Below are 7,071 nucleotides of genomic sequence, written 5' to 3' on the forward strand. Positions count from 1 at the left end.
GGATTTACCTCGAGTCGGTTAAAACGTAAACTACAAAATTCTACAACACTACTATTACCCTTAGTGTGGAAGGAAATACATCCGAGACATTCGGATTCTGAGTCAATTCTCTTTTTTTCAACTGCCACCACACAACCCGCTCGTCATTCTTCTGGGGAAAACCTCATATCAGAAATCCCCTGACAAACCAGAGCTCAAGCATTTCTTACAAATTATAAAGGCCAAGGCAAAATGATGCCACCACAGTACTCTCCCTACTAATGTGTTAATCAAACGGAAGGTACAAACAAAATACGTAATGTTGCAGAATAAGAGATGTTGACAGTCCACGTAATAACAAGGAAAAAAGACATAAAATCTCAAAGCCCCCATTGTTTTAGTAATTTTGCTGTAAGGAGTTAAAGGGCTATCCCATATTTATTTACAAATAAAATGGCTGCCAGTCTAACAGTCGGCCCTCATTGATCGGATCGCAAAATAAAGTTAGGCACAAGTGTATGCCATCGTGTGCTGTGCTTGTGCCATATTGAAACAAAATCAGGCCATGCATATCCGAGAAATGGTTGGGGACACGTTTGAGTAACAAAATGGCCACCGGTCAGCCATATTGGATCTGATCTCAACGAAGAATGATGTGCTTATGTAAGCCATCATTCTTTATCTTTGTGCTAAGTTTAAACAAAATTGGTAAATACATATCTGAGTAATGGTTAAGAAGGTGGAAGATACATGCATTTTTTTTCTACTAAAATGGCTGCCTTTCAGCCATCTTGGATATGATCTTGAAAGGAAATGAAATGCTTATGTAAGCCATCACTCCGTATCAGTGTGACAAGTTTGAACAATATCAGTAAATGCATGTCTGAGAGATGGTTGAGGAAGTGTTCAATACCGGGTGTTTTTTTTTGAGCCCGCGTTGGACTTTGTCCGAAACAGGGGCTTATCGATTTGTTCTGGATTTTCATGTCCGTGCATGTGTGTGTGTGCATCTGAAACCATATCTCGGACATGTATGGACCAATTTTATTCGTTCTTGCCACAAAGACAATACATGATGGTATACATATGCACATCATTTTGTTTCACGATGTGATCAAAGATGGTCGACTGGCGGACATTTTAGTTGGCATCAAACACATCCTCAACCATATCCCTGACATGCATTTACCGATCTAATTAAAACTTGGCACACAGATAATGATAATGAATGCTTACTTACATAAGCACGTCATTTTTTTTTTTCAAGATCAGATCCAAGATGGTCATCTGGTGGCCATTTTTCTTGTAAAAAAACAAAAACCTGATGTTGAACACATCCTCAACCATTTCTCAGACAAGCATTTACCAATGTTGTTCAAACTTGGTGCCCAGATAACAAATGATGACTTACATATGTATGTCATTATTTTCGAGATCTGATCTAAGATGGCCGACTGGTGGCCATTTTGTTACTTAAATGCGACCCAACCATTTCTTAGACATGTATGGTCAAATTTTGTTCAAACTTGGCACAGCCATTGTACATGATGGCAGACATGTGCACCTCACTTTATTTTGCGATCTGATCAAAGATGGCCAATGCGTGGCCAGACGTAACATGTAGTGATGAGTCACTGGGTTGCTCAAATGCATGCGTGTGCGAGTGAGTGAAAAGTGTCAAAGCTTATACGATGGAATCCCGCAGGAAGGAAAGGGCATGACTGTCCCATTGATGTATCACACATGAGAGTAGCATTTAGAGAATGTAAGCTGAGCCATTCAACACCAAGGAAGAGGGAGTTGAGTGGACAGAGAAGGCAAAAAATATATATTTAGTGTCACAGGTTGTGACCGCAGTGCAGTCATTCTTGTTTCCCTGTAGGTTCAGACCTCTGCGACACCCTGGACTATAAAATAGCATAGGCAAACTGCTGCAGACTTTAGTTTCCGTAAATTCAAACAATGCAATACTGAGAATGACTGAGCAAACAGAATGCTATAAAGGAGAAGGGATAGCTGCAAAAATGGTATTTTTGACATTTGAACGGTGAGAATATTCTAGTACATACATCCTTATTTGACTTTTTGGATTAAATTCGGAGAATATTCAATTTTGAAAGAGTCGACTGTATATCTTCTTTGTTATATTTTCTGTCATATTTCTCTCTTGAAAGTTTTTAAAATACTTCTTTTGATTAATATTGCTCATTCTGAGAGGAATCTTTTCTATGGATGACATTTATTGGTGCTTGAAGGTTTGCCTTTATTTGCTTGTTCATTTGTTTATTATATTTGAAAGCTGTGCAATATATCTCATTTTTTTTTTAATCCCAGAAAAGCAATACTGTCAGATTGAAACAATTATTTTTAGCCTCGTCTCGCATAGCGAACGCTGGCTCTAAGAGAGCTCCGCGTTGTTCTTTTTCTTCTTCTTCTTGTTCTTCTTCTTCTGGTGAAGACAAAACCTTTAGGACGTGGCTCTTGGCCACATTTTCCCTTGTTTAATCAGGTTTTAGGTGCAAGTGAGTTCTTTTATTTTTTTTTTCATAATTTTGAAAATTTGATCAGAAAGTAATATTTTCAAGGCATCACAAGAAGCAGAATTGATAAAAAAATGTTTTCTATTACCTATTTGTGCAATTGAAGCTTTATTGGCCAAAATGTTCCCTGGTCGACACCACAAGATGGTGGAAGAAATAATTGGAGCCGTTTAAAAAGTAGTCGTAGCTTGCATAACCACATGTTCAGAAATATCCAAAATCGTATTAATGATGTAAAAACAAACTATAATGAATGTTGATTTTTCTTTTGTAATGTCTAACATTTAATTATTTTAGTTTATTTAACCAACATAACACATTGCATTCAATTTGCTTTTATTAGTGTTTTTGCATGCTTTCTTAAACATTCAGGAAACATGACTGATTCACTATTATTCTTCGATCAAAAAAATAAACTATTTCTTTTAAACAAAGGTGAAAGGGTACTCCATCTTTTGGATCTGTTTTTGACCAATTTCCCTGAAAATATCAGAGAAGTTTTTTTTACACATGGTCAAGGCTTGTGAAGGAGCTCGGACACAGAACAGATCAGATCAGGACACAACATAACAAAGGGAACAGCAGGAGAAAGAGGAAAACGCCAAAAGCAGGGTGGAGGGAGAAAGCAGACAAAGACAGCCAAACAATTGATGCAGACATCGATGAGGGGTAGGTACAGGAGAACCCAAGAGGTGGACAAAATGGATAAATAAGGAAAATTTTGGGATGGGTGTGGGCGTTGTTTAACGGATGTAGAAAAGATCATGGTTTGGATGGGGGGGGTGACTTGAATGTTGATGAACAGCTGTCTTGCATACCTGGAGGGAAGAATGAGATTGAAGAGTGTGTGGAAGGTGGTTTCACAGATAGGATAAAGGGGAATAAATGATTGAGGTGAGCAGTGGTTCTGGATTTAGGCATTTTCACTTGGAGGGGATGATGGTGGACTGCGTGCTTCCTGCAGATACCTGGGGGGGGGGGGACGAAGCATGGAGAGGGCAGAGGGTGCAAGATCAGAAGTGAGGCAGAAGAAGACAGAGAGACAATTGACCTTTCAGCTATGGCGTAATGATAGGCCCATATACTCAGCTTCATCACGAGAGATTCCAATGATCTTGAAGCCTTGGTTTCCATGGCATCAATCTGAGCTAGATATGAGGCAGGGAAACCAACCCTGAGATTCAGCAGTACTCCTTCAAGCTGTGGATGACAACCTTGTCGGTGGATATTAGCTTAATCGAGGGCTATTACTCTGCTCTCTGAGAAATTACAAACCACCTTAAACATTATTTTTTAATAAATACTAGCAGGGCACCACACAATTTAAAATGTGACTTCAAGTGCTCAACTCCCCCCCTTCATAAACACCAAGTTATCACTCCCCCACCCCCTCACAAGCCACAAATCCTCAATATCTCCCTCCCAACCCAAAGGCTTCAATCCTCTCTCCATCCCAAGCCTTCAATCCACCTCCCCACTCCATCCGAACCACCACTGAAAGTCCGCAATGCCTTCAAGTCTCAACTACCACCTCTGAACAATCCTTGCTTTCCACTCTCCCCACCCCCTCAACGTAAACTCATTGTCCTGCTGTCCCCTCCTCCCACTCATAAAAGCAAAAAGGCATTCTTACATCGATCATTACATATTTAACTCTGATCTGATAATATTTTTTAGTGATTCTTCACCATTGAGAGATTGGACCAAAAACGATACATAGCCTGACATTTCAACAATGTATTGATTGGGCCCGATATGTTCTCATGGATCTGACATAACGTGGCAGCAGTATGCGCTCTACCGAGTGCCATTCCAAATGTTGTTGTTCCCCACCTCTTCCCTTTATAAGGGGTGAAGTCCAATGGCACCAAGCATCTGCCCAAGATAAGAAGGTTCCAAGTAAGACAACTTAAAACTCCTTGATTGTGGTGACGCAATATTAACTAGAAGGGCACTCAGTAGAGCAAATAGCTCCACCACACAATGATTGATCCATGAGAACATATCTGGCCCAATACATTTTTGAAATATCATTCTATATATCGTTTTTGGCCCATCGGAATGGTGAAGAACCACTTAAAAAGTTCTCATATGCAGAGTCGGCTTTGGATCTTTACCAAAATTGAATAAATTATTTATTGTCACACTCCCAACATGTCCAACAAGTTTCGTCTGTATCCGTCCACAACTTTTTGAGATGTCAAGCTATATATCGTCTTTGGCCCTATCTCTCAATGGTGAAAAATCACTTCAAAATTCTAGTAGCGAGATCCGGATCCGGATTTTCACCAACATATAATTAGTTCGTCTTCGTCACACACCCAACCTGTCCACAAAATTTCATCCCAATCCGTCCACAACTTTTTGAGATATCCTGCACACAAACAGATAAACAAACAAACAAGCCGGTAGGCAGACATGGGTAGTTGACTATCCAATATAATCTGATGCGATGGGCCCATTCAATGGGTAATGACCTGAGGATTAAGCACAAGAAAATTCATGATTCCAGCTTCAAGGGTTAATGCTGCAGATTGTTTTTTCGTTAAAATACCCCCAAATTTAGAGGTTTTTCGGCCGTTGCTAGGTAACGGAGGGGTCCATAGCAACGGTTCTTTCTCACACATAACTCGGCCATACCATGAACCTACCATACCAGTTTCATGTATATCTGACTCATAGTCTTTGAGATATAACGAACTTCGTTTATTTATTGTTTTCGACCAGGGTTCATTCAAAGTCTATCTTCTCCGACAGTTTTCATAGGATCCGGCTGGAAATTTTTGACAATATGGCTGCATGTACTGGCCACAGTCGCTCATGGCCCGATTTTTGATTTTCGATAAAATAATTTTTTTATGATGTTTCAAAAATTTCAAAGTCCCGTTGCTAGGCAACGGTGGTGTCCATAGCAACGGTTCTCATTTGCATATAACTAGGTCATGGTATGAACCTACCAACCAAGTTTCATCGAAATCGCCATTGTATTAACTGAAATCGCCATTTTAAATACTAATAATAAGGGTAGAACAAATCTCAAAAAAAATAATAATAATTTCGACAAGATCGACTACCCAACAAGCCAGTCGGCGGCTATGGTTCGCCGAGCATGGAAACGATAACATATAGAGCAAAATGGATGTCATATAGCGGATAAGGAATCACCTTAAGATTATGCATATCAAATCTCATCCAGTTCCATCTTCTGATAACTACTCGGTATCCATTTAAATGAAAAGTACCGAAAATGTGGTTTGAAATCGGAAACCCCCAAAGTTAGAGGGGATGCTGTGGGTGAACAAAGATCTAAATCGAAAATCTGGCTTGATCGTTTGTGCTCAATGTATTCCAGACGATTAGTGTGAATGTTCATAACCATCCGACCATAACCCTAGGAGGAGTAGAATTTGGCGTGAAGGCCCCTCCAGCTCTCACATATTATCGATTTTTGCACTAATTGACCTTTGACCCCTGACCGAAGCGAAATTGGTCGATATGTCCTGAGACAAAGTTGTAGTACTCTTTGAGTACCATAAACCTGCAAAGTTTCATTCGTATTGATGCACTCACCTGGTCGCGAGGGGGCCTTCAATTTTCGCCAATTTTCGCGCATACCCGAATTGTCGGGGGCACTGCGGGTAAAGTATTCCATATATCCCAAAAACCGGAATCTATTTGATATAGCATCACCTGTAAATCATTCGTTCCAAATTTCATAACCCTACGTGGGATAATGACTTTCGGAATTGATTTCGCTTGAACGGTAACGATTTTGAAGGTTTTCGGTTGTTGCTAGGGAACCAAAGCGTCCCTAGCAACCATCACAATTTCCAAAGCACTAGGTCATAAGTTGTACCTACCACCAGAGTTTGGTCAAAATCCGCCCACGTTTACTACCAATTATGCTGATGACAAACGAACAAACATCTAAACAAACATCCAAACAAACAGACAGAATTACTGACAATAAGGGTCACCTATTTCGGCGACCCAACAAACAAGAAAAGATGTCGTGCTGAGCATGATACTTGCAAAATCCACCTCCCTCTCCAAAGGTTGTCATGGATACATCGAATTGTCCATTTCATTAAGATTACAATTCACAATCTCAATCAAAGTTCAGGTCAATCAGATGAAAATTTATTATTTTTCAGATTGAAATTGATGCTTTTAGAAGTTTGACCTTGAGTTGACCTTTGACCTTTTGACCTCAAAAATAGTTGCTTTCCCAATTCAGTGATAGACATTGCAAATCCTGTTCAACTATCAAGTTAATAGTGTTTAAATTGACGATTTTTCAGTTGAAAATTGATGATTTTAGAAGTTTGACCTTGAGTTGTCCTTTGACCATTTAATCTCAAAATTAGTTCTTTTCCAAATTCAGTGATGTAATATGCAAATAATGTTCAAATTTCAAGTCAATCGGATGAAAAATGCTGATTTCTGAAATCTGACCCCAAGATTACCTTTGACTTTTGACCTCAAAATCAATCGGCTTCTCAGTTGAGACTACCTCCACAACTTAGTAAACTTTCGTGAACATCATTTTAAA

The sequence above is a fragment of the Eptatretus burgeri genome, chromosome 1, assembly GCF_056783735.1.
Source record: "Eptatretus burgeri isolate ZD-2024b chromosome 1, Ebu_testis_v1, whole genome shotgun sequence".
In the NCBI taxonomy this organism is placed as follows: Eukaryota; Metazoa; Chordata; class Myxini; order Myxiniformes; family Myxinidae; genus Eptatretus; species Eptatretus burgeri.